The sequence below is a fragment of the Anser anser genome (assembly GCF_964211835.1).
Source record: "Anser anser genome assembly, chromosome: 4".
Lineage (NCBI taxonomy): Eukaryota > Metazoa > Chordata > Aves > Anseriformes > Anatidae > Anser > Anser anser.
The window spans coordinates 14,231,634-14,257,653 of NC_139724.1; the positions used below are offsets into that span (position 1 = coordinate 14,231,634).

General features: G+C 42.2%; 1 protein-coding gene across 12 annotated transcripts in view; it reads left to right on the plus strand.

The window, feature by feature from the left end:
- LOC310899493 (uncharacterized protein) overlaps nucleotides 1-26,020 on the plus strand; it is a 407,594-nt gene that overhangs the window by 63,288 nt on the left and 318,286 nt on the right. For 11 of the 12 annotated variants that reach the window (XM_083835889.1, XM_083835891.1, XM_083835894.1 and 8 more), the window contains 7 exons: nucleotides 798-913; nucleotides 1,612-1,796; nucleotides 5,239-5,454; nucleotides 7,491-7,567; nucleotides 8,915-8,967; nucleotides 9,451-9,605; nucleotides 12,681-12,918. The gene's annotated coding sequence lies outside the window, so the exon portion shown is untranslated. Of the gene's footprint in view, nucleotides 1-797; nucleotides 914-1,611; nucleotides 1,797-5,238; nucleotides 5,455-7,490; nucleotides 7,568-8,914; nucleotides 8,968-9,450; nucleotides 9,606-10,311; nucleotides 11,195-12,680; nucleotides 12,919-26,020 lie in introns of those variants that run through there. The other variant, XM_083835886.1, reaches the window with a different exon arrangement.

The window sequence follows — 26,020 nt, forward strand, 5'->3', positions numbered from 1 at the left end:
TGCTCCTGGCTTGGATGGAGATTTGAGCCCCCAGCAGTGGATAGCACATCTGTTGTTTCTGGAAGAGACTTGCTTCAGAAAGATGGAGAAGTAAATCAGGAAGCATAGTCAAAATGTGGTTTTTTTGAGCTAATTCTCAGCTCTCACCTGGAATCACCAAATGCAGCTATCAGTGCTTGATATACTGTGTGCTGGGAGTTTACTTGGGTGATACTCACTGGTCTGTGGAGTAGGCTTCAAACATGGGGATCTTTAGCAGCAAAGCAGTTCAGTTCCCCACTCTGTATATAAACGCATTAGCCAGTTGTGTATCCCATACGAGTGGCCACTGAATTGTGCATCCACGCAAGGAGGTGTGTTGTTCCATGGTACTGCCATGGTGCCCTGGGTGGAAACATTGCTGGCTCTATTCCTTTTTGCAGTTCATACAGCCTTGTTTTGTGGGGAAATAATATATATATATTATATATATATATATTATATATGTATGTATGTATGTATTTGTGGTATGTGTTAATTCAGCAACATAGGAGCTTTCCCATTGGCATGCCTTGCGTGAACAGCACTCTTCTGTGTAAAACACAGAAATGTGCTGGACTCTTTGTTTTTCTAGAAAATCCAAAGGCTGAGAAGAGCTAAAGTTTGTGTCCCAGCTAGCTGGGCAGTGCCCACTGCCTGTTGTCTCACAGAGATAAAGTACTCCATCTCCAGATCAGCTTGGTGGTTTGACCCCTGTCTTTTGCCATGGAGGTCTTTCCTTCCCTGTTTTTTTTTTTTTTTTTTTTTTTTCCCCGCAGATTCTTTTCTCACTAGGGATCACTCTTCTTCACTTCATGGTAGCCTTACAAGAGGAGTTCAGATGTGTGATGATGTTAGACAAGGCAGAGGAAGAGCATTGATGGAGAATTTCTAGGTAAATACATCACCACGTTCTTCAGAAGGTTACAGCAAATTTCACTTCTCTTTGTCACGTGTGTGTAGCCTGTACTACATGGGCTTATTCTTAGTCCAGAACAAGGGGGTTACTTCAAAACTTTAATCAGCACTGAACAGCTTGGTATCTTTCCTGAAAGGAGGCAATATATTTTTGCAAGCAAAGAAATTAAGTGTCCTGATGACCACTGCAATAGACTCTTTCCTTTCAAGCACAGACATTTTTTGCCAACCTGAGACTGCCTGCTTTGCTTTGGGAATCTCTAGTAAGTTTTATAGTAATTCCTGGCTGAAACGTCAGTCTTCCAGGCTCCATTTGCAGGAGTTAGTATGTGATGTGTGTAAATGAGATTTTTCCAGACCAAGACTCACACCATATAAAAGTGTATGAAGCCAAGACAAGACAGGATGTAGCATTAGCTGGACACTACAGTGTTTCAGCTGTAGGGTCATTCATTCAAGCCCCAATTTTTGATATTTTTTATTACTGTCCAAGTGCTCTTCTAGATAATTTTCACCTAAAAGTTTCACCTAGAGAACTGGTGAGTTCATTTTTTTTCTAGTAAGCTGGTGAAATGAGATCTGTTTCCTCAGTATCTCTTCTGCATGACTTTTTTCCTGCAGTAATGGCAGGAACACTTAATCACTCTTTGTTTATGTTTCCTCATTCTGAAACAGGCATTAATGTTTTGCCTTGCTAGGCAAATGTATGAGAGTGATGAATTCAGTACTGCACAAGAAGAGGACAGATCCTGCATTGAGTAGCTTCCATGAACAAGGAGACGCTGAGCTTCATCTCAGTATATCACTGCCCAGGCTATGGCCTGGCCATGGGAGATGACAAGCAGCTGCTACAAGCGAAGGTATTTCTGCATAAACAAGAGTACTTTTTATCTCAGGATAGAATATGATCGGCTTGTTTATGCTTGCAGCCTTTTCATTTCTTAAGGAACAGATTTGTTACATTTGCTAAAGGAGAAGTGGGGATATTTGTTCTACAAGTACTGCTTCAGACAAAATATTTCATCTCTATTTATATTCCTTCTTTCTACAATGGGCAACGTTACTTTTGTCTCATTATTCATAGACCTTTTGAGGATTAATTAAGCAATAATTGTGAATAGGCCAGATTTCTTCTTTAAAGGTTCCAGATCAACAAGGCAATGAATAAATAGGATAAACAGATTTTACCAGGGCTTACAGTGTATTAACTTCATCTCATTTTTCATTAGTTTGGTATCGAGCTTTTCTTTCAGTCTGCTGGAGTTGCACTGTATACAAAAATCTGCTCTCAAAAGCAAGTTGGTAGTTTTGGGGATTTATAAATATTGATGGCTTTATGTGGCTCCCACTTGCATTATGACATTTCACACTGCAAGTAAAGAAAATTCAGCAGCTGTGCAGTGTCTCAAGATCCCTTGTCACCAGCCTTTTTTTCTCCCCATTCAGCCTTTCTTTTCAGCCCTCCTAAGGGCAGTGATGTCTTTTTTTTTTTTTTCTTGGGCTGAACTTATTTGGAAAAAAATCCTTTGCATGTGTAAAATCTAATAGCTAACTTATTTTTTTGCTACTCTTGTTAAAAAGCCTGCCTTATCCACATGCCTTTAGCTGTGCTCTCGAACACGGTCAGAGGTTGTGCCATTCCATGGTCATGGACTGAGCTGTCATAGTTGTAATGGTTCATTTCTGTGAAGTAGCTACTTGAATTCTTTGCCAGGCCCAGAAATGAGGAATAAATGTCATGCATGTCCCTAGGAAGGGAAGAACATGTTGTTCCATCTCTCTGCAAAGTTCATCACAAAATAGAAGATACTTGCGTGTGTTTGTGTCTTACTGAGATAAAAGTGATACTATTCTTCAAGCACAGATGCAGAGAGCATTCAAGGTATTGATTTTTTTGGCCCAAGTTCTTTTGTTCTAAGGAAGAAGGTAATTCATCCTTACATTAAACTGTGGTTGGATTAGACACTGGAAATTTGTATAGCAGGGAGAAAAGGAATGGCTACCATAAAAATTTGTATAAAGTCTGCATTCTCTCTGGAAATATCAGTGTTGTAGCTACAGAACTGGTGATATCTCATCATCTTTGAACAGTTGTCCCAACCAAGGGGCTTTTGTGTGTTCTTTTTTTTTTTTTCCTTGCAAGTTTGCACCTTGCAGGAGGGTGGCTGAACACCAGTCTCTGTGCAACAGCTTTCTCTTGTAATGAGCAAGTAATGACATTTTATATTTCTGTGTCTGTATGCTCCACTCTGTCTAAGCAGCTCTGGTAATAATATCATCTCACCATGAAAACTTGCTATTATGACAAATGCCATAATAACTGGAGAGATCAGCTGTTTTAGGAAGGGGCTCCGCTTGTAAGCTGATAAATAAACAGAAAGCCTGTTTCACAGTGCTTTCAGGGGAAAAATAAGGAAGTCACATTTCCCATCCCTCTCCCTCTTATGAAAAAAGTTTTCTTTTTTTTTTTCTTTTTTTTTTCTTTTTTTTTTTTTTTTCTGTGACCACTAGACCACCAGAACAGCACAGTATTTGGGAAACTTTCCCAAAATGCCTTGACACAATCAGGTGTTGTCCGCTAGCGTCCACATTTGCTGTGCTCAGAAAGGATGGGACCTGGTATTTAACCAATGATGCTTAGTTGCAAGCTTAGATGCAAAGGATAATGTTTTTTCCCCTGTTCCCCTAACCCTCTCATTTATTCCTCCAAGGAGAAAACAATTCTGTTTAGGAGATACAGAGGTGATGCAACAGGACAGTGTCAGGATAATTTTTTCCTCAAGGGAATTTAACCCTTACTGCATGAGATGGATGGGTAGATGGATGGATGGAAAAAGTTTTGGTGCTCAGATGTTTGAAGGTTTGGGGCATGCAAGCTTAAAACATGTGTCTGGCAATGTTGTGATTCAGTTTTGCCTGCTGGTACCAATGAAGGCTATATAAAAATACACTCTGTGTACAGAGGTGAACTGGCACTTACTGTGCCCCATCTTGTCCCACATGTATGTGAATGTGTGTGTCTGTCTGCCCCCCCCTTAATTATATACTTCATTACTCACTGTATGGGTGCAACCTTGAAGTCTTACAGGTGCTTCTGTGAATTTTGTGAAAATGAGTGTCCAGGTGGAAAAGAAATACCCTGTCTAGGGGAGAACTTCCAAGTTCATGCTATAATAGACCTCATGGAAGCCAAAGAGTGGAGCTTGTTGGGTAGCAGGTTATGTTAACTCTGTTGAACTCAAAAAAACCAACCTGTTGGGTGTGTTTGATTTTTAGATTGCCAGCAACCCCTCTGAATCAATTAGTCATGCAGCTCTACTTGCTGTGCATGTTGTCCTGCTGTTCACAGGGAGAAGCCATTTTATGTTATCTCTAATTATTTTTGCATTCAGCTTTTCTTGCTGGCTAAGGCAGGCACTACCCTTTGCGGGGGAATTAGGTTCAAGGTAGCTCCTGGGCTTTTCAAATCTGCTGTAATCCACAATGAAGATGTGTACTGGCATCATATTCCAGCCACTGTTCGTATCACGATTTGGCACGCTTATTGAGGAGGGAGGGAGGCAGGCAGGTGACTGTTTAGTCTCCCCCCAGAACCTTTGACACCACTGTGTAAGGTAATTAGAAGTCCACTTCTTCCTATGGCCTGATCTCCCTGTGTCTTTCCCAGATTCAATAGGAACTTGAGAATTCAGCTCAGAAAGCAGGAAAATGTGATCATTTGGATACACTGATTTTAGTAAATTGCTTGTGTACATACTGGTATACATGCGTGTGTATTGCAGTCTGTAATGTACGTGAGCCTCACTTGGCTGGACAACGTGCTCAGCACCTGTAGGTGCTGTTCTGTTTTGGGTGTGCACAAAAGGTTGGGATTCAGTTCTCCCTTTGAAGAAATTTTCACCTGTTAAAGATGCTGTTTGTCAAATGCCAGTGGGAAGAGGGAACCCACTGTGGTTTGCATTGGGAAGTGCCTGTATTATCCTAGAAAAAAAGTGTATCCAAGTCCTACTGTATTAGAAGAAAGCTCCACTGCAGAAATTCATCTGTGATCCAGGCATAAGCAAATGTTTTCTGTTCACCGATGGCCCATGTTTTAATCTTAGCTTTAAGGCCTGGCAGAAGGTCCTTTTCCATTACGTTCCAAAGGGTTCTGAAAGACGTGGAAATCACCACCTGGAAAGCTGTACTTCTGCAGAAAGCTATGTAAAGCTAGATCCATTGCCTATTGCATGTGTAAACCACAATCCTATTTTCTCCTGTGCTGTAAGGAATTTCTTTGCCAACCCATCCTATCTTTTTCAGTCTTACTGATTCTCACTGCAGTGAAGTACCCAGAAAGTTTTCTGAGCCTACCACCATGGTCTTCACAAAGCCCGAGGAGTTCATTGTTCTAGGCCATCTTCACCAAGGGCAGAAGTCCAGTCCACAGGACACTTCAGGAGTGGTGGCCCTAAGATGCCAGAACACAGCAAATGACTGCGAGCTACTGAGAGTGTGTGCACAGGCAGGAGCCAGCAGGTATTAACCACATCTTTAGTTTGCAGTCTGAGCCATAAAATGAGGATTTTTGTCATCGATTTTACTGAACTAAAGCTGAACCTTTTATTTATCATAGCTTCCTCCTAGCCATCAAGCAAATGTAGGAAATCAAAGGGGTTTATATTGGATGCTCAGCCAGATGCTCTTCTGTTCCCCAGCGTTTAATGAAATTTTTGTGTTTGGTTGTGTTCCCCTTGACAGATTGGGCTACGTACCTCAGGTGTGGTTTCTCCTCCTTTTAGAATGTGGCCCTTCTTCTATGAAAGGGAGGTAGAGAGAAGGACTTGTGCCTGAGCACAGTGGGAAAATTTCAGGATGTGCATTTTCCTAATGATGTTGCTATAAAGCATGGACTCCTACAGAAGCAGTCATTGCTGGCTTTTTGAAGGGAGCAGCTGTAAGTGCAGCAGTTAATGGGGGAAAGTTTGCTTGCAAAACAAACTGGCAACTGATGGTCTTTTTAAATCTGCAGCAATCCCTCCTTTAAAAAGCTGCATCAAGCTTCCACATTGCAGGGCAGAATATGGCCCTTGTTCAATAGCCCGTGATCCTTTGTATCTGTGCTTGATGCAAAAGAGAGCACATGTATCCTTTATTTTAGCCATTTAGTCAATAAAAAAATAACAGTCCTTTTAGTGAGATGAATTGTTTTGGCAGCTGTATATTTCACATTGGGAAAACTCATTTACAGAGGGATTATATCACCCTCATTGGTAAGATTCGTCTGGGATGCACTTTACATTTCATAGTGTTTTCCTTTCTCACAGTGATCTTTGTGATGTGGGGTGAAAGCTTTGAGTCTGTTGCTGTTTTGCAAAGGGGTGTTTTGATTCCTGCTCTTGGAAGAAGCAGCATTAAGGCTGGACCCTAACTCCCCAGCTGCCACCTTGGCTCTGGGGAAACATTACCCTGAAGGCAAAATAGGGTACTCCAAGGAAATTTGGCCAACTTGCAGCTGTCTCTCTTGCAGACCACTGTCCTGCCAAGGAAAATGCAATAGGGGAGCATGTTTCAGTTACCCCGCAATATCCCTTATTTTCTTTATTTGGAAAAATCCAACTGTTAATGTTTCTCAGTGCTGAAGGAGATTCTCTCCACTACCTCCCTTTCTCCTCCACCCACTTGTTCCAATTTGCCCTCATCAACCTGGCATCCTTTCTCCCTCATCTTCAGCTCCCTGTCCCTGGGTCCATCCCTCTGCCATCTGCTAATGGATGCCCAGGCTGGAGACAGCATGGTTTGAGGCTCACTCTGAGCTGCCCTGCCCTGCTCAGCCACCTGGCAGGATGCACGTCATGAGGGACCGCAAGAACCTTCCACTTACCCCAGTTTTCACAGCTTCCTGGGACTCACCTTGGAGATTTCTGCCTCAGACATTCGTAGTGCAACCATGCAAACTCATGCCTTTAGAAAACCAGGGCCAGAAACTTCCCATCCCATTCCAGCTAAAGAGTAAGAACATAATAGGATCAGCTCACCCCAACAGAGAGGTGCAGGGTGTCCTGTGAGAGCAAAAATGGAAACGCTGCCTCTATATCTGCCCTGTCCACTGACTGTCCTAGGAGCAGCATGGAACCCGAGATAATTTGGTAATTTCAATCTTATGACTTCAGCTACCCTTAATGACCTTTAAAATTGATTTGCTTCATTTGTTTTGGTTTTAAGAGATTATGCTTAAGTAATGCTTTGCTGCATTTAATGTTTTGTTGTATTCTAATTTACTGTGTAATGACTATCTATATTAAATAATAGTAACAATATCTGAATTTATTAATCGACAAAACATGACAGACAATGCATGTTAAGCTTTCTATATATTTTGAATCACGTATCTCCCAGGTAACATAAGAAAACTGTTAAATCATACTGAACCAGATTCCTCAGCTGATGTAAATCAGCTAATATACAGCAGCTGAATTTCTGGTCCATTATGTTTTTCCATAAAAGATGTCTTTGCCTTCAGAGTATTAATTATCCATGATTCTTTTACTTTTCTTGTTTTTCTGCCTTTGCAGGTGCTGCTAATTCACCCATTTTCTTCCAGAAATGGGAAAATTGATCTATATTAGGAAATATGTTCTTCCTTTCTTCAGTAAGCTGCATTTTCATTTTTGGCATCCATATTTAAACCCTAATGTACATACACATATGAATGATGTGGGCTTTACTGCTGACAGTTTTAAATCCTACCATGTATCAGCTGCATAGGCAGCTTAACCCCTTCTTGGCTTCAGCAGAGGACAATAGTTTTTTTGCAAAGAGGAGGGTGGGATGCAGTGTGTCACACTCTGTGGAGAGGTCTCCGTCGATAAACCATCCCTAACTTCGAGTCCTACCATCCAAAATCAGTTAATAATGCTGATAGTAGGTGATGCACTCAGCCTGGATGCTGGGGGGGGATGAAGGGAAGGCTCAGAGCTCCTCACCCCACAGCCTGCTGGCACTGGCAGATGCACCAGAAGTTCCCACTCAAAGGGGTGTGTTCGCAGAAGCTCCTTTTCCCCCCTCCCTGATGACCCCTTCAGCAAAGTGCAAAGCCCAAAATATCTGGGCATATCTTTTCTATCTCTCTTTGTTGGTGGTGGGGGCTTTTGAGCAAAAGCAGGGTGATGCCCGAGAGAGATTCACCCCTGGGGACCTGCACGCAGCAGCCACGATCAGTGCTGTGACCTTGAGGGCCACCCTCTCCCCGTGAGTCTGTGGTTGCAATTCATCACCCCACAGCATTGCGCCCAGCAGCCATGGGGCACACAGCCTGGACAAAGCAGGGCAGAAGATTAATCCTCCTGTCCCTACTAGATTTTAATTGGAAGAGAATCTGTCTTTGACTTAATTTCCTCTCTTGTCATAGCCAAAGTCTAGTGGATCAAAAGAAATGCAAATTGAAAGAGAATATTTTGGATGTGCCTGGTTTTAAAGTTGAACACGAGTAATCTTTCATGCCTCTGACTTAATGTCTGTATCATTTTTCTCACAAAAGCATTGAAACAACTTATATTGCCTTGCGTGACAAAAAGATTTTTTTTTTCAAGAGAAGAAACCTGAATGATACTGTTGTAGTATTAGAATGTAGCTACTAACTGCCTGATGTTATCAAACCTGAAATTATCCTTTACATTAAAATACTATATGTTTTATTTTGTAATGAGAGGGCAAAGACCCACTTACTGCAAAGTGTCAAGGTAATGTATGTGGGCTGCCATTATGTAGGAGGGTATTATTCACAAAGAACTTCAGTCAACTGATTATCAGATTATTGGCCAATGCAATTTAATATTAAATCTTTCTTTTCCTTTTTTTTTTCTTTTCCTTTTTCTTTTCCTTGTTATTTTGAATTACAACACTACAAAAGTATTTTTCAAGTGGTTAACTTGAGTTTGCTTTCCAACATCTCTTTATTTGGGAAGAAGTGAATTCAATGGTTCTGTTTTATTTTTAGTGCTTGTGAAAATGAAGGATAGTTGTGCCTGCACTACAAGAAGGGTGATTTAGGTAAGTGTCTCTGAGGCAGCTTGAGTCAATTTACCTTAGACTTGAAGTGAAATTCTCTATTGCTTTGCTGCAAAGCTTCCCAGGAGAAAAGATTTACTCTTGCTGAGCTGGATTTGAGTAGAGGGTGGTTTTGTTGGTGTCTTATGTTACACCTGAATAAAATGAGAGGGAAAAATGCTACATTGATTGAACCACAAAAGGAAGGAGAAGAGGGTTGTTTATTTATTTGTCCACATATTCAACCTGAGGGTGATGGATGTCAATTATAGCATAAGTAAAATTCACATCAGACTCAGTCAAGAAACGTGTAAGGATTTTTTTTGTATCAAGTGTCCTTATTAGTAAGCATCACTTGGTTTATTCCTCATTTTCAAAGTGAAAGAGACTTTTCTGGACCCACTTAACTGCAGATAGTAGAGCCTTACATGTTGGCTGCTGTGTTGGTAGGATAAATGTCCAGCCTTCTTCTCTGCCCTTGCTCAGGACAGTCCAGATGTACCGATGTGGAGGGACGGGATGGGACACAGGACTTCTCTGCCATTCGAACCATACTGTTGTGATCACTTACCCCAGATCTGCCCCAGGGAGCGTATGGAAAGGCAAAGCCCTGAGCCCACAGAAAGGGAAAAGGTGCAAGGGTAAATGCTGTTTTTCCATTATCATGGCACTTGTTTATAGGTTGAGAGGAATAACTTGCTCCTGTTCTCTGAACAGAGCCATTCCTTTGCTCATGCAGAGACATCTCGCAGGCCAGCTGTGCTGTCTCTGAGTCACTTGTTATCAATTCTTACAAGTGTGGGGGAAAGCAACAAAATCATGACAATGATAAATACTGCTTCTTTACACACTTACATGATGCCAGCCCAGTTTGTGGTCCAAATACGCCACTGTGGTCTGGCTCCAAGTAAACAGAGCTATTAGCAATCACAGGAGGCTGGCAGGTTGCAGGTTTGAGCTGACCAGTTGTTACAGAAAAACAACAGATTCCTCCTTTTTTTTTTTTTTTCTTTCTCCTGGACTCCTATTATTGCTGAATCTTTTGCACTCTAGAGAAGAGCACTGCTGTTGTCTGGTGGCTAAAAGCAAAATCACATAAAGAGAGGAGAGAAAGGATCATAAAACAAAATGTCTCTCATTCTCAGCTTGATAACAAATGCAGCAAGTGATCCCTTAGGCACACCAGGTAGTGCCCCAGTAGGCTGGCACAGCGCCTGTGCATGCCATCTGCTGAGTTTGAAGCCTTCTTCTGCTCCCCATCCTGCAGAACCTCCTGCAGCTGGCTGCTGCTTTTCTTCTCAAATCACTGCAGTACATAGCCAGCCTGGGTTAGCACCTTGCTAGCATTTACTACAAAAAAAGGAGAGAGGGAGAGTATTACACAGAGGAAAGTTAATGTGTGCTTTGTATTTGTACAGTTATAAACTCCACCTTGATATTTGTGAGTTTAATAGGACATTTCTTTAGCTATTTAAAACTGGTCAGGACAAAAGCCCTAATTCCTAGATGCCCTTTCACTAGAGATGTTGGTGTTTGGCTACTTTTGCTTCCTAAATGTAGCTTTTAGATTGAGGTTAGTGAAATTGCCTCATTGGAATCACTGAAGTGATTAGGGGGTTGAAGGAGAACAATAAATAAAGATATGTTGTATATATATATATATGAGATGCAGGACTCAAACTGATGAATATAAAAGTGGGAGTGAAATAAGAAATTCAGACCAAGAAAAAGCAGTGATAAAGCATTCAGTATATTATTTCATGTCAGACAGTTTCTTTTCTATCTAAACTGGCATATTTCCCAAAACAATATCATTTAAGAAAACAGCTGGTCCATCAGAACGTTTTCCTGCTGCTGTGTCTCATCAGCCCAGCATTTTGTTCTGATCAGAAAGGTAAAGAACATGAGCACAGAGCAAGGCCTGAAGGAAAAAAAAATCCTGTTGTGCCCTAAACAACAATACAGCAACTCAAAGCAGTCATAGCAGTATAAAAGAACCTCACTGATAAATCGAGCATTTACATTTTCAGCAGGAGAAACTACAGTGCCCTGACTCTCATAATTTCTTTCAGGTTGTATGAAGCCAGATCATCAGTACTTCAAATTAGTAACAGAACACAAATAGTCTCGGAGATTGCTATAAAGCTTTCTGATTTTCCACAGCACAAGAAACTAAAAAATAAAAATTCAGGGTTCGCTGTATTGGAGAGTAGCTGCATTTGCAACAATTGTATGTACATTGATATTTTATGTTGGGGTTTGAAGTCTTCAGTAGGCTCCTTAATAAATAACAAGGTATCCCGAAAGGATGAGTACTAGGTGGCACCTGCTGAGTTACTAACCTTTGCTGTGTTCTTTTTATAATCTTTTTTTTTTTTTTTTCTAAATATCTTGTGATCTCAAATGCAGATCCACTAGTTTAGATGATTTTCTTCTGCAGCAGCTCTGCTTGATCACTACTAAGGTTTTTTGAGGGAGGGTTGCCAAATTTGCCAACGCTAATCTGGAAGCCAAAATAAATATCTTTGTGTTCTGAAGAGCGGAAATGCTGGAACCTGAATATCTCGCCCAGAGCTGTTAGCTCTTTTCAAAGCCTAGCATCTGTATCGCCACCTCTGCTGAAAAGCCCTGAGATCTTTTGAAAAACAGAACTCCACATATGCAGGCTGAGCACTGAAATAGTAGGCTTTTGGTTCTTTTTGGAAACATGGGTCTGCAGCCCGTTTGGATCAAGTTAAGGCAACCATGGCATCTCCTAAACTCTGCCTACTTGTGTGCAGGTGAATGTGGAAAAATGTCAGTTAGCATTGCCTTGAGAAGCTTAATTGCATTTGGCTAAAGCAGACATTTTTGCTGAAAGGATGTCTCCCCAAGAAAGGTTCAGGTACAATTTTTAAAATATTGAAACAAATTGTTGAGACCTTTTTTGTTTCCTAAGATACACGTCAATGCTTTTGCATGTAAAAATGCCAGTTCAGTTTCAAGAGGTTTGCTTGAGGCTGTAAACAAAACTACTAAACAGCTGTATTACACAGGCACGCGATGGAAACTCTAAGTACGTGGAGAAGTCATAGTTTCTGGACTTGCTACAGTTGATTTACTGCAGTTTTAACTTGACAATCTAAAGTTGTATGTCAGAGGCTTACATTGCTTTTGATTTACTAAAACTCCCCTTTCTTGCGCAGCTTGATGTTGGCTAAAGGTGGGTTCCCTCCTTTTCCAACAGCAGGAGGGCAGGGCGAGGAGCTTTCCAGCTCTGCAGCGGTAGTTGCTACCTGGGCTCGATGCCCAGCTGGGGCAGCAGTCCCAGGAGAGAGCGCTCAAGGTGCTCCATCAGCCGGCCCAGCTGCAGCTGAGCCAGCCCCAGGACTTGCTCAGGAATCCCCACGCTGCCTGGTAGGGGGCCGGGGAACTTCAAACTTGCAGGATTACCGCTGGGTGAAATCAGGTATTGCAGTTATTTGGGAGAAGCACAACATTCAGCTGGAGCTAACTGGAAATGGTTTACTTTTTTGTTTTTTTTTTCCCAAGCAAAATTTCATTTCAGCTTGGCTTAAGGCGTTCTGTTCAATCACCACCAAGTGTTTCAGGTTGCTCGTTTGGGGGTTACTGCTTTAGGCTGTGCCTTTTTCAAGTGCTTTGTCCAAATATTTGTTATTGAGTCTATCAGCTTGCAGTGCACCAGTGTGTCTTATTTTCACCTGCCTCTTCTCTAGGCAAAAGTGTTCATCACACAACAAGAACTTGATCTTCCCATTCGCCACAAGCTGGTCCTTGGTCTGGAAAAGTAGCTGCAGGATACTGCCTGCTGAAGGAGCATAGGATTTAGGATCTCTCAGCACCACAGTACCAAGAGTTTGGGACACACCAAAGCTTTTATGTCGCATCTAATGACCTCCTTTGGGCAAGCATGTAAGGATCTTCCGCCGAGCTGCCCTCAAGACTACGTGTTGGGTGAGTACATCCAGTAACAGACTTGATACGTGCTAGTAATTATCATATAATAAAGCAACTCAGGGTTTCTGCTAGTCATGTTGGACCCACCACTGTGAGGTATAAGGTGTTGCAGCAAGCGTGCAGCCTAAGCAAGGTTGTGAGGTGGGGCCACTTGGGCTGACCTTTCTGTTGGAGCTGAATTTTAGCCTCAGAGCCATGCACAGAATAAAATGAGCTTAGAGGATGGCAGAGCTCCTTTTCCTGAATGTTGAAATCCCTCCTGACAGATACAGGGAAGCTGGAATTGCTGCACAGCCTCCTCAACTAATGCAATTGCATTTTTAACGTTTAAACAACACTTTAATTTTTTGAGGAAGGAAATTTCTCTAAAATTTCTGTGGGGAAAGCAAAGCAAACCTTTAGAAAAAACTGCAGATGGAAAGCTTGCATTTATGTAAAATGGAAGCATGCTGCGAGTCATTGGAGAAAACCTATATTTTCTTGACAATTATAACAATATTAGGTAGCAGCGGAGGTTTCCAAGGCAACCTGGCCACGGGTGCATTCATGTGGAGTGTGTGTGACTACCTGCTTTGTCAAGCCAATGGATGGATGGCAGGAGGTGGTGTGTGCGTGTGGGGCGGGGGGGGGATAGCTAGCATTTCATCAAGCTGCACTAACAACACTGTTTAAAAGCGGAGTTATTTTTTTCAAAGTATGTCTAATCACACCGAGCCTTTGCTGATTTTGTTTCCAGAATAGTCATGAGAAATGTATGGGAGCCAGGTGGAAGCAGCTGACCGCTGAGGTGTCCCTCAGTTAGAGGAGGCCTTTGGGGCTATTTAGCGTGGGGTATGCTTGTAGATTCTCTGGCTTAAATAAATATACAGCATTTGCCCTGAATACTTTTATTATACAATTATAATTATATAATTACCCCTTCCTTCTGTGCCAAACCTGACCCAAGCCTGTTTTTCCCAACATGATAAACTAAAGGTATCCTCCCAACACCTCAAGTTTCTTGTCATCTATTGCAGTGCTTGGTACCTTCTTGCCTTTGCCTGTCCCTCCTTGTTCCTCTCCCCCACATCTCTGGTTTGTGTAGGGGAGCTTTGCTGGCCTCCCCAGCCTTCCTGTAAAGCGTAGAAAGTGCAGCACATGGGGTGTGGTGTCCTATACGTTGCTCTTCAGGCTCTCTCACGTTCCTTCTTAACAGTCATTGCATTTAAATGTCGTACAAGAATCCCCCCTGTTGATCTCCAGGGATTTCACTGCCTTGTCTTTGACCTGTAAAAACTTCCAAGAGTTGCAGATGCAGTTGGCTTAAGAAAAAATGTCAGGTCTGTACAATACCTGATATTTCTCTTGGGGAAAAAAAAAATACACCCCCCCAAACATCCAAGGGAATCAGGAGATGAGTGCTTTCCACATGGTGGGGGCAGGTGCAGCTCAGCCGTGATGTGCAGCAGCTGATCCCTCGTTTCAGCAGGTCGGGGAAGCTGATCTCACAGGTTTGTGCTCGTATGGCAGCAGTGCAGGTTGCTGGGGGATGTTGTTGTAGGCTGAGGTTTGGCTGAGCATTTCCACTGTTGTTGAATAATAAGTCCCCTTTCCAAAGGAGTTTTGCTTGGGAAAAAGAGAAGGAGGCTTCTGCATTCTCTTTTTCTAGGCCAAAAGCATTATTGGGCTGAAACACGCAGCTTCCCCAGGGAATTAGCCGGTTGCGAGAGGCATTCAAAGGAGCAGATATTCAGGTATTGAAAACCGCCTGTGCAATCCCTTTCGGCTCTGGCGTGAGGGCTCTCAAATACATTGAAACTCTCGCAGCGTGCGCGGCTGCATCCCCAGCCCCACACTGCTTTCGGAGTAGCCACGGCAGCCGCTGTGTGTGATGAATGTCAATCGCACCCTGAGCGCTCAGGAAAAAGCTTGAGTGAAAAATTAAGATTCTGGGATTTTGTGTTTAAATTATTTTCCCTAACCACTGCTTTTTACCGTGGATTGCAGAACGTCCTCTGTGCATACAGATGCGCTCACAGCTAGCCTGCTCTCGAGAGCTCGCACTTTTGTGCCTACAGCTGCGGCTCAGATGTGCGTGGTGCTGTGCCGTATCCCTCTCCCCGCGCCAAAGTGTACACTGCCATCCAGAGGTGTGATGGCAGCATGTGCAGGTACACCCGAGCTAGCTGGCAGCCTGGGATTCCCAGCACGCACCAACGTGATGGCAGGGCTGCTTTTGCACCTACAGCAGCTGAGACGTGGCTGGTGCCATCAGGCACATGCGCTGCACCCAACTGCAGTGCAAACGACAAGGAGTCTGCAAATGGGTTCCTCTTCTGAAACCAGTTGTTTGGGCAACTGCCAAAGGTGTATGGGCAGGAAGTAAAAAGGGGAGGATGCAGGTCAGGAACCCACACAGCTGACCAAGCCAGGAAAACACGCTTTCACTGGGATTTTCCATTGCTTTGACTGTCCTGAAATGTTGGGCATAAGACACTTTTTCTGTTTGTGGGCAAGGAAAGAAGAGATGTGGAAACAAGCCCGCCAGACATCACAGCCCAGCTATATGGAAAAGGGTAAACTTACATGGTTTGTGCTCAAGTTAGTGTGACCTGAATGCTAAGCACCCAGCTCTGCCATAGCACAGGAGTATACCCAGGCTGCCAGGATGCCTGCTGTGTGCACCAGTTGGGTTTGTTGCAAGGCATTTGTGTTTTGAGAGAAGACTTTATCCACTGGATTAGAGCGTAGGTGAGCTGCTCAGTTTGCTTAGGGCTTCCAGGATGGTTTTCAGTGCTAGATCTTGAGCACAGCTATAACCAAGACATTGATGGCAAGTATCTATTTGGCAGTAGTTCCTTAGTGTTGAATGTGTTACTGAATATTTGGGCCCAAGTGATTCAGGCACTCCTAGCACAGAAGTCTTGTGTTAAAGGCCCTCAGCCACCTTTAGGCTGTGTTTTATTTGGCGTTTTGGTTCCCAGGAAAAGGTGTCTCAAGCTTTCGTCTCTGGAGGCAAAATCAAATGCTGGATTGAATTGCCTTGCCTTTGTACAATATGGGGCACTTGACAGAGCTATAGAAATCCTATTTTAAAAATGATAGCTGTTGATTTTCTGCTTGCTGAGAATTATTAGGATTTTTCTATCCTGCAAAACCAGCCATTAAATCAGCAAAATGCTTTGGCATTAGAGCCGTTTGGAATGTAAAAAATACTGCTTCTTGTTGTTGAGCTGTGAACGTTCAGTTGCAAAGTTAAGGAGAAATCTAAAAGGACAAATAATGATCTTAATTTGAAAGACATTTTACAAGTAAACATGCTGCAGTTGTAGCTACAAATCAGGTAATTGCTGAACATTTTAAAACCCAGGAGTATAAAATTAAAAACAAGAAAATCAAATATAAGTGCAAACAAATAGCAGGGGAATTCTAAGCAGAAGGTTCAGGTTCTTTTTTTTATGGACCATTTCTTTTTTTCTTGGCAACCTCAAACATTGCATAGTGGTCTTTATTTAATCATCCAGGTTATAATATTTAAATGAACAGGTACTTTAAAATAGAATGGTTTACAGTCATTTTTTCTATTACTGTATAAGAAATGTAGCCATGAAACATAAAAAGGTCAATCACTTCAATGAAATAACTTTTTAAAATAATACAGTTTTACAGCCATACATAAATATATGTATTCTATTATGTCGAAGAATATCAAACAATATGGCTCAGTGTTAAGCTGCAACTTTTGCAAAGAGGATACATTAGCTTTAAACTGGGATATATGATCATTGAAATACATTATTTCTGCTTTGGACTTCACTGTTTCCAAGCAAAATGGTTTTATTCTCCCTACTTCCCACCTTTAGCTGTTCTTTTTCCTGACTTGTAACGATTTACCTATCAGGGTACTAATACATCTTGTCACCACGTGTATTGGGGCTGTGACGGTCCCCTGCATACTACCCAGCTCTCCTGTGCCAGGACAGCCTGGCTGCTCTGACCTCTGTTTCGAGAGGGTGCTGGCAGCTGGGTGGGGGTGCCAAGCTGAGGGACAGACACGATGCAGGTGTCAGTGAGGCTCTGGATATATCCCCAGGTGGGATGGAACCTTTGCTGGGAGGAAGATGCAAGGAGGTCATGCTTATGGTCATGCAAGTGGAAAACTGTTCTGCAGAACTTCCTGAGATGGTAGAACAAAGGGGAAAAGAGACCACAAAATAGATTTCGTACACACATCTGGTCCTCCTGTCTACCTGTGACAAAGATTAGCTCATCCTCTGAGAGCTTCCAGATTCCTGGGTAGGTTTTGCAGCTTCTGGCCAAGTCTGTAGTAGCCCAGATATTTACGCTGAGCTGCAAGCTAACTAGATCCTCCTGCACAGCCTCCCAGCACACGACACTCAATACTAAAATGCCATAAATACGGATTCCAAAAGCATCCATTGTTGCATCGTTAACTAACATCATCTCTAGGTCACACCTGACCTAAATTTTATGCAGGTAATTAAAAGGGTAAGTTTATTTCTGAGGAGCAGCTGTTCACAGTGTCTGGAGATAAAAGTAAAGTAAAAGGCATTCCCATTCCTTCCACATCTTTCCTCTAAAGCAATCAATAAGTTTAATTAGAGTGGTTAGGAATGAACTATGAAAGCAGCAAAGTTAGTACCAGATACATTAGGGAAACACTGGGACAGAAGATATACATATGACATTTCTAACAGAAATCTGATGTACATAAATTTAGCTGTCCTGGATCACCTCCTTGTCCTGCATGTGCCTTAACGTTGCCTCCAGGAGGATTTGTTCCATGACCTTCCTAGGCACAGAGGTGAGGCTTCATTGGTCTTTAGTTCCTCAGGTCTTCCATTCTACCCTTTATAAAAATGGGAGTGATGTTTCTCTTTTTCCAGTCGCCAGGGGCTTCGCCTGACTGCCACGATTTTTCAAATATGATGGGGAGTGGCGTGGCGACAACATCAGCCAATTCCCTCAGGACTCTGGGATGCATAATGGAAAATATTTTTCTGCATTTTGTATTAAAGAGGGAAATCCACCACAGCAGTCCTTTTCTGAGTATACCACTTGAGACAAAAATATATCCCAGAAGATGTGGGCACCCCTAGATTTGTCCTCCTATATCCCAGATGCTTAGAATTAGAAGTCTAGTTGGCATAGGAGAGTGAACAGGAGATCTTCCAACTGCCTACCTACAGTTTCGTTACCTTTTGGAGATGCCTGTCTCTCTTTATTGGCCATGAAGGCCCTCCCAAAGTAAGTGCTGTGTATCTAGGCCGATATATTTCTACACCAAGTTTTGGAGGGTATCTTGAGCAATTCAGCAGAGCTGTCATCACTGAACTGGGTTGTGCAAGATATCGCCGTGTCCTTTACAGCTTGTCCTGGTAATGCCGTGAGCTTCACATGCAGTTCAAAATAAGCCACGTCTCTCCTATTCCCTCTCCCTGGTGAGATGGACCATGCTTCATGGAGATACACTCACTGGGGTTGCTTGTATATTTTTAACAAAATAGTCCCTCAAACTTTCATAGCAAACATCTCTGTGAGAAATGCTATAAAGCTGTCAGTGGCGGAGTGTTTTGTGGGCACATCCTTTTTGTTGTTTTGATGCATTAAAATACCTGAAATTTGAGGTGCTGAATTTCAACATTATGTTAGCTGAAACATCTGGACTTTCAGTTTAAAATAGCTCTTCTAGAAGCTTAAAATCGAAACATTTTGGTTTTGTTGCTGTGAGGAAGGGGTTTATTTAGTTTGGAGGAGAGATCAAATTGGATTACTTAGTCTAAAGGAGAGAAGATGATGGAGGATATCTCTCCAAATAAATAAAAGGCTGCTGCAGTGAGGAAGGCAATAAATCTGCTTTCCATGTTCATGGAGGATATAAGAAAAAGTAATGGGACTCCAGTAGCAGAGTGGGGAAAAAAAGTAATCAAGCTAAGCATTAGGAAAATGTCCTTTTGGAAGGACAGCTCTTGTAGAAGACTGCCTGACAGGAGATCTCCACCAAGAGATCCCAAACCTGTTCTTGAAGACAGGCACTGGTGAGGATAACAGGAAGGCCTTGTCCTGCCTGAGTGCTGGATGAGCTCCCGGGTCTCTCCAAGCCTTGGGAGTCCTTGATGTTGATGTCTGTTTTCTTGAAGATAAAACACTATTTATATGGAAGCCGCCTGATAGGAGATTGTAGGTGCAGCAAGCAGACTCTCAAGGAGAGTTTCTCTCAGCCGGTGCTGGCCTTAGCAGGCTGATTGTGACTGTCCACAGTGTTTGTGTGTGCCTTGCCCATACGTGATCTGTGTGTGCACGGGCACAGATGGGGCTGGCAGAGGTGACACATTTCTTTTAATCCTTCTAAGAAATTACGAATTAAGATGTGATTACAGAACTGTTAAAAAGGAATTGCCACAGAGGAATTTCCAGATGGTCATGCAGAATAACTAGTGAAGAGTGAATAGCAAGGTTGAGCTATTTATCTAAATACACTTCTCTCTTCTCCTTGTTTCCACTTGTTGAGTCCTTTCCCTTGTTTTTTCTTTCAGCCCATGTGACAATTTCTTTCTCGGTCCAGTTACAATTACTGGTCTGCCTCATTTTCTTGTCTAGTGCTGGCAGTATTTTTTTAAAATTGAATTCTTTAGGAAAATAAGTACAAGAAGGACATTGAGGCCCTGGAGCATGTCCAGAGAAGGGCTACGAAGCTGGTGAAGGGCCTGGAGCACAAGTCCTGTGAGAAGCGGCTGAGGGAGCTGGGGGTGTTTGGTCTGGAGAAGAGGAGGCTTAGGGGAGACCTTAATGCTCTCTACAGCTACCTGAAAGGAAGGTGTGGGGAGCTGGGGGTTGGTCTCTTCTCACAGGTAACTAGTGATAGGACTAGAGGGAATGGCCTCAAATTGTGCCAGGGGAGGTTTAAGTTGGAAATGAGGAGACATTTGTTCTCAGAAAGAGTGGTCAGGCATTGGGACGGGTTGCCCGGGGAGGTGGTGGAGTCACCGTCCCTGGGGGTGTTCAAGGAAAGGTTGGACATGGTGCTTGGGGACATGGTTTAGTGGGTGACATTGATAGTTGGGTGATTGTTAGACCAGATGATCCTGGAGGTCTTTTCCAACCTTAATGATTCTATGATCCTGTTGTAAGCAGAAAGCCTGTGACATTTCCAAAAAATGCCAGCACCTGTATTGTGGACAGCTCCTGTTCCAAACCCACGGCTCTGTTATTTTTCCTTCCTTGACACTTTTTCTTAGAAAGTTCGTGATTTCTCCTGTTAAAAAGTTTGTGGGTTCTGGGAGCAGGCCACGTTAAAGGCTGCCTCCGAACTCAGCATCGGCTGTCTAGCCTGGTGTGGCAGCAGCCTGGGGTTCCCAGCAGTGCCCTATGATGTTCACGTGGAAGCACGTGGTGAATACAGAGCCTCACCTAAGGGAGACGATCTAGACAGAAGTGTGTTTTTATTCACAGTATAAATGTACTAAGCAAAAGATATTTGTTGATGGAAATGGTTTCTTTAGCACTTGGCAAGATCTTTTTTCAGCACAAGGACTTGAATAACATCTTTGAACTTGTGGTGACAGTGAAGGAACTGCGTTTGTAGAGAAACTGGGCCACAGAAATACTCTCTTCACAAATAAAGAAGCCTTTTTTCTGGAGGTTCCTGTTTATGTATCCATTCATCTGCAGCTGTCTTTCAAAATGACATAGGTCTCCAAATGAATAAAGTAAAAATAAACAAACAACAACAACAAAAACCCTTTACAGTAAAGCAGAAGGATTTTCTATCCTCACAGCAGTATACATTTAACTACGTGTTTAATGGAATATAGTTTTAGAGGAAGGGAAAAGGAAGACTTGTAAGAAATGCATGCAATTCTGTGTGATAGGGTATCAGAACAAATTGCTGCTGATAACCTCCCAGGTTAATTGTTGTGCAGCGAGTGACCCTCTGCTTTGAATCAACACATTACGTTTAATCTGAGAACACTCTGTGGCTGCCTCTTTGCGCTGACTCAGTAGCACTAGAACTGGTATTTATGGATGATTGGGTGATACGTGCTTCAGAGCCATCTAAGTGATTTAAATACAGCAGTTTAAACATTTTGGAGGATCAAATCCCTGTAGAAGTTTCTACACATTCCAGCTAATAATTCCAGCAAGTAATTCCTTATCCCCATCAAAGCTTGTAAATCCCTATTTGTTCTTTATGTGGTGGCTAGATTTTTTTTTTCCCCCGAGTGCTGAACATAAGTTGTAGAGGTCACAATGAGATCCTGATGGGTTTATAATCTAACTAGAGGTTTCTGTATTTGATAGCAGTGGCCAAATTATGTGTTAATCTAGATTGTCCTTTGGGACATGATCCCGGGGATGGAGGAGGACATCATTCAAACCAGTGGGAAGATTCCTGCTGCTGTTGCTCCTTTGGCTGAGGTCCTTAAAAACTGTACAGAAATCAGAAACCTCACAGAGCATGGGATTTGTTGCTGCTGAGGATTGGACTAGATTGCAGTTTTACTAAGGAAAATTTCCCAAGGCACTTTATAAGAACTAGATCCATGTTCCTATTGACTTTTCTTGGAAAATTAGATTTTGATACTTCTGAAAAAAAAAATTGCCTTTCTGATCTAACTGGAGCAAGGCTGTTCTAGTCCTAAAAGACATGCTACTAACACGGCATCAGTTTCCCTAAAATAAAATAAGAAAATAATACATTACTGCAGGGCTGCACAGATTCTTGTTCACAACTTCATGGACTAGTCACAAGATGAGGGGGACTGTTACTCAGTGGTTCTTCACTGTCCACATCACTTGTCTTCAGCCTCCTTTTCCATCAGGTTTTGTGCTTCTAAATCACAACATTGTTCACGACAATTTATTTAAGTATTCTTGCCATGGAAGTCTGCAAAAGAAACAAGCTTCTGTTCTTCTTCTAATTTTAATTCCTAAGAAAGTTTCTCTCTGTGATGCCCTGTCTTTCATTTATTGCTGTATCGCTCACAACTTTATTTTACGTCGTCTCACACCTCTGCATTTGCAGCATGCCATCCGCAGTAATCAAGGGTGTGACTGAATTCACATCACCTCGAAATGACAGGAGTGGGGGGGAAAAAAGGAAGGGAGACAATGCTGTAGACACCCTGTTTATTTAGGCAAAATGAAGTCTGTGTACACAATGTGGCTTCCTCAGCCATAGCAAAGCGTAAAGAAAATGCTGTTTCCCTGCTTTGCAGTCAGCAAGGAACTATTACAAGAACTTCTACTACAGGGGTCAAAATAAATCTGTGCTTCCAGATTGAGCAGTATAAGTTTTCTTTGCAGGTTCAGAGTAGCTCTCAGTCTACTTCTTAGATATGAAATCTGTGCAGGGAATGTGTATTCACCATTCCATCAAAATGCAGATCTCTGTTTTGTAGTCTGTGAGTCTTTCCATTGCTTCCTCTTTGTTTTCAAGGCTGGTAGTGTGCTGTTGGTTAATGCTGGTAAAAGTTGTTTCTCTTCAATTCTTCTCCATCACTGGTTGGATGTGCAGCCTAAGACTAGCTTATAAGCTTTAAAACTAACCTTAAGCATCCATGAAAGAAACTTATTGCAAATATAACGCAGTGGTCTTTCTGTAACTCTTCTGGCTTTAGTTTGAGGAACTTCTTTCTTTTATTATTTAAAAGTTAAACTATATTTTAAATGAGGATTTGAAACAAAATATCCTTTGAACTCATAAAATCCACCTCTGTAAAAGGTAGCATGTGGTTCAAAATATATATCGGTGCAGGAGTCAGCTCTGGCAATGATACGCTCTTAACGGCTCTTCCCAAGCAGAATGACTAACCTGCTAAAATCATACTTATCAGCTCATACAAATGAGCAGATAGAGTTCAGTAAAATACAGGATTTTTCTGATCAATTGCCGGCATTTCCATGGAAATGACAAGGATTTTGCTACTCAGGCTATTTCAGTGTATCCTTTGTGTCACAACTCTATACTCTTCTTTTCATGCTGTACCTGTGTGAAAGATTTTACGGGCTGGAAATCACGATCTCTTGTTTGAGGAGAGGTTCTGTAAAGACTATCTGCTGATGATGATCACACCTTGGTGTACTACAGCTCTATTATTACATCTAGATCTTAGCATTGTCTACACATTAGGCAAGGCTTGAGGATACTTAGCCATAATGGATAATTTTGCATTGCAGTCTGATGGAAAAAGGAAAAGATGGGAGGTTGGCATTCAGTATTAAGTAGGAATATCCTTCAATTGCAATGAAAGCTGCCTTATATATGCAATTATATATAATCATATATAAAAGATATATATATATATGAATAACTGGAAGTGTATATATATTATATACTGGTGTATGTATAGTACCAGTAGTTTTCTTCTTGTACCCTGCATATTTATCCATACTTTTTCCCCCCCTCTATTTTGTAGAAGAGTCCTGGAAGAATTTCACTAGGGATTCTTAATTCTTCTAGAAACCACGGTATGAAACTTGTGGTTTAAAACTGTGGAATATTGTAGTGTGTTATAGGTACTTTCAGAACAAGAGGTTTTTGTTCGGGTAGATGCTTTCGAAACAAACTTTCGTCTATAGTAAAAAGTTTCCATAATGTTATGAGGCAGCAAAACATTGTTATTTGTAATAATAAGGAAAAAATAACTTTAAAAACAAAAAAGAAAAAAATCCACTGTTTTGGCCAAAATTCAAACCTCTGGGGGGATCGCACATGATTTTTGCACATTTTTAAAATAATGGAAGATGTAATCAATGATATATTCAATGCTATATGCTGGAAATAATGGGGCAATGAAATGCTCTTAATGAGAATCAATGTTTTCATCCTGAAAACATTCTCTGTCTTGCTTCTTAGCTCCATGAATGCATACACCATCCATGTAACCTTCTCCTACACCATGTTTCCAACACAGAGGGTGGTTTGTAGCCTATTTGTTGTGGGGGGTGTGTGTGGCAGGAGGTGTCTATGCATTTACACAAGTGTGTCAGTGTTCTGTATAGGGGGGTACAGCCACCTCTGTATAGCTGTGCATCGCTGCTGCCACAGATGAACAGGCAAGAGCAGAAAATGCAGCTGGAGAGTTTCAGATGCCCCAGTCCGGTGAGCCCTGGGCATTTCCCAGGTTCTCACTCCTAATCATGTGAGATCCACGCCTGCTTTTACTTATAATAAGAAATCTCAGCTTTGTGAGTTGAGTACGGTTGGAAAAAGTCTTGAAGGATGTCGCAGGTGGTACTGTGGGTACGGAAACACTGTTGTGCCATACGCCTCTTCAGTCCCTGACAGTGCTCTCCAGTTAGATGAAGTGATGGATATGCCTTTGCCTACCCTAGTGTCAAGTATTTTTTTTCATAAGTTTAGGGGGGGCACAGCTAGCTACAAGGTGTGGGCAACCAGCCCTTGGGGCCCGTGAAGCTCACATCTGCTTCCACGATGTTTTAGGCCATACTGGCTAGCGCCTGAGGCTGCATTGCTAATCCGACTCAGCTGGTGCATGACGCTGTGTGTACAAATTCAGCTACCTAAAGATAGCTCTGTCACATTGCAGTTTGCCTGTAATCTTCGTCCAGTTGCTTTGGCTGCTGACATACTGTAGGATTTTGGTATCTACATTCTGGATTAAAACAGTTTTGTGATTGCTCTGACTTTCCCAGGGATCCTGGGATTAGACTTAAAAACGTGTTGCCTTCTTGGGAAGGAACAGATCCAGTTTAGTCTTAGATATCCTAAGATATTAGGATATCCTTAGGTATTAGAGCTCCTCATTACATAATGTCCCTAAATTCAGCTTTGCGGGGATGGGAATGACCAGAATATTAATAGTAATGAAATAAGGAGGAGAGAAAAGGCAACAGAGTTTTTTTCATGTACGGTTGTCTCTTTAGAGGAATGACCTGTAGAGAAACTGTAGAGAGTATTTGGTAATAGCTAAAACTCACTGAGCAGTCTAATCCAATAAAGACGTGTTAGAAATCAGCTATGCTACATGAAAAAGGTACAGAAAATTAACGATGCATTCCTGAATATAATAAATATTTCTTAACAGAATAGGCAGAAGATGATGCTGCACAAGGACCAATCTTTCATTGCTTTTGTGTTTTAATGAGAGCATAGCAGCTACCTTTTGTCATGAGTAAAAAGTGCTTTCTTTGAACATAAATGCTGGTGGTTGCATAATATGAAACTTAGTGATGCATATAATGTTAGCAGAGGGCCGTCTGAGCAGAATGTACACTTTAAAATTAATCTCTGCACAGATCAGCAAGCACACGCTCACTCTCCCATGTTGACAAGAGCAACATACTTCTTTAGAAGTAGCCAAACCTTCAAAGCCTGGCAGCTGGAGTTTGCAAGCTTGTCGTTCCGTTATTAACTCTGTAGACCTTAGGGAAAGGGTAATGGATGAGATGATCCCTTGGGGTCCCTTCCAGACCTACTTTGTTTGGTTTCATGGTTCCTAACCAAGCAAGCAATAAGCAAAAATGTTTTCTGAAATGAGCAGAGGGAAGGGGATGTGTATTAATTATGCAAGATGCTCAGTCCAGTTCAAAGCAATGTAGCTGGCACCAGACGAAGTTCATCAAAGGGCAGGTGAGAGGAGCCCCGAGGACAGTATTTGCTGGGGACCCCTGTGACCCCTCCAGCAGTGTTGCCGATGTACCTTGAGGATGAAAGCATGAGGCTGTAAAGAACATGTGTTGAGAGGAAGTGTTACCAAAATCACTCAACACAAACTGGAAATACTAGGGTTTGAATCCTGCAGCCTCTCTGGGTCTCCTTCCCTTTCCTTGACTGCCCTCACAGAGAGCACAATTCAATCATACAAGGAGCCATAAAACGCCGGCCATGAGTCTGGCAGATCCTTCGTCTGTTTCCAGGACCAGGGTTGCCGGAGGAAGGCCTGCAGGTTTCCTGAGAGCTTCAGGGAAAAGAAACAGCTGTAACTCAGCTCTTTGCAGGTATTTTGGTGCTCCAGTTGTCATCTTCACTTGTCCATTCCCTCTTGGGTTAAAGAGCTTTTTTTCTTGCATTTTTAGCAGTTTCAAATAAGATCTCCCCTTCCTTTTGTGAGGAGGAGGAAGGGCACCTTTGTTT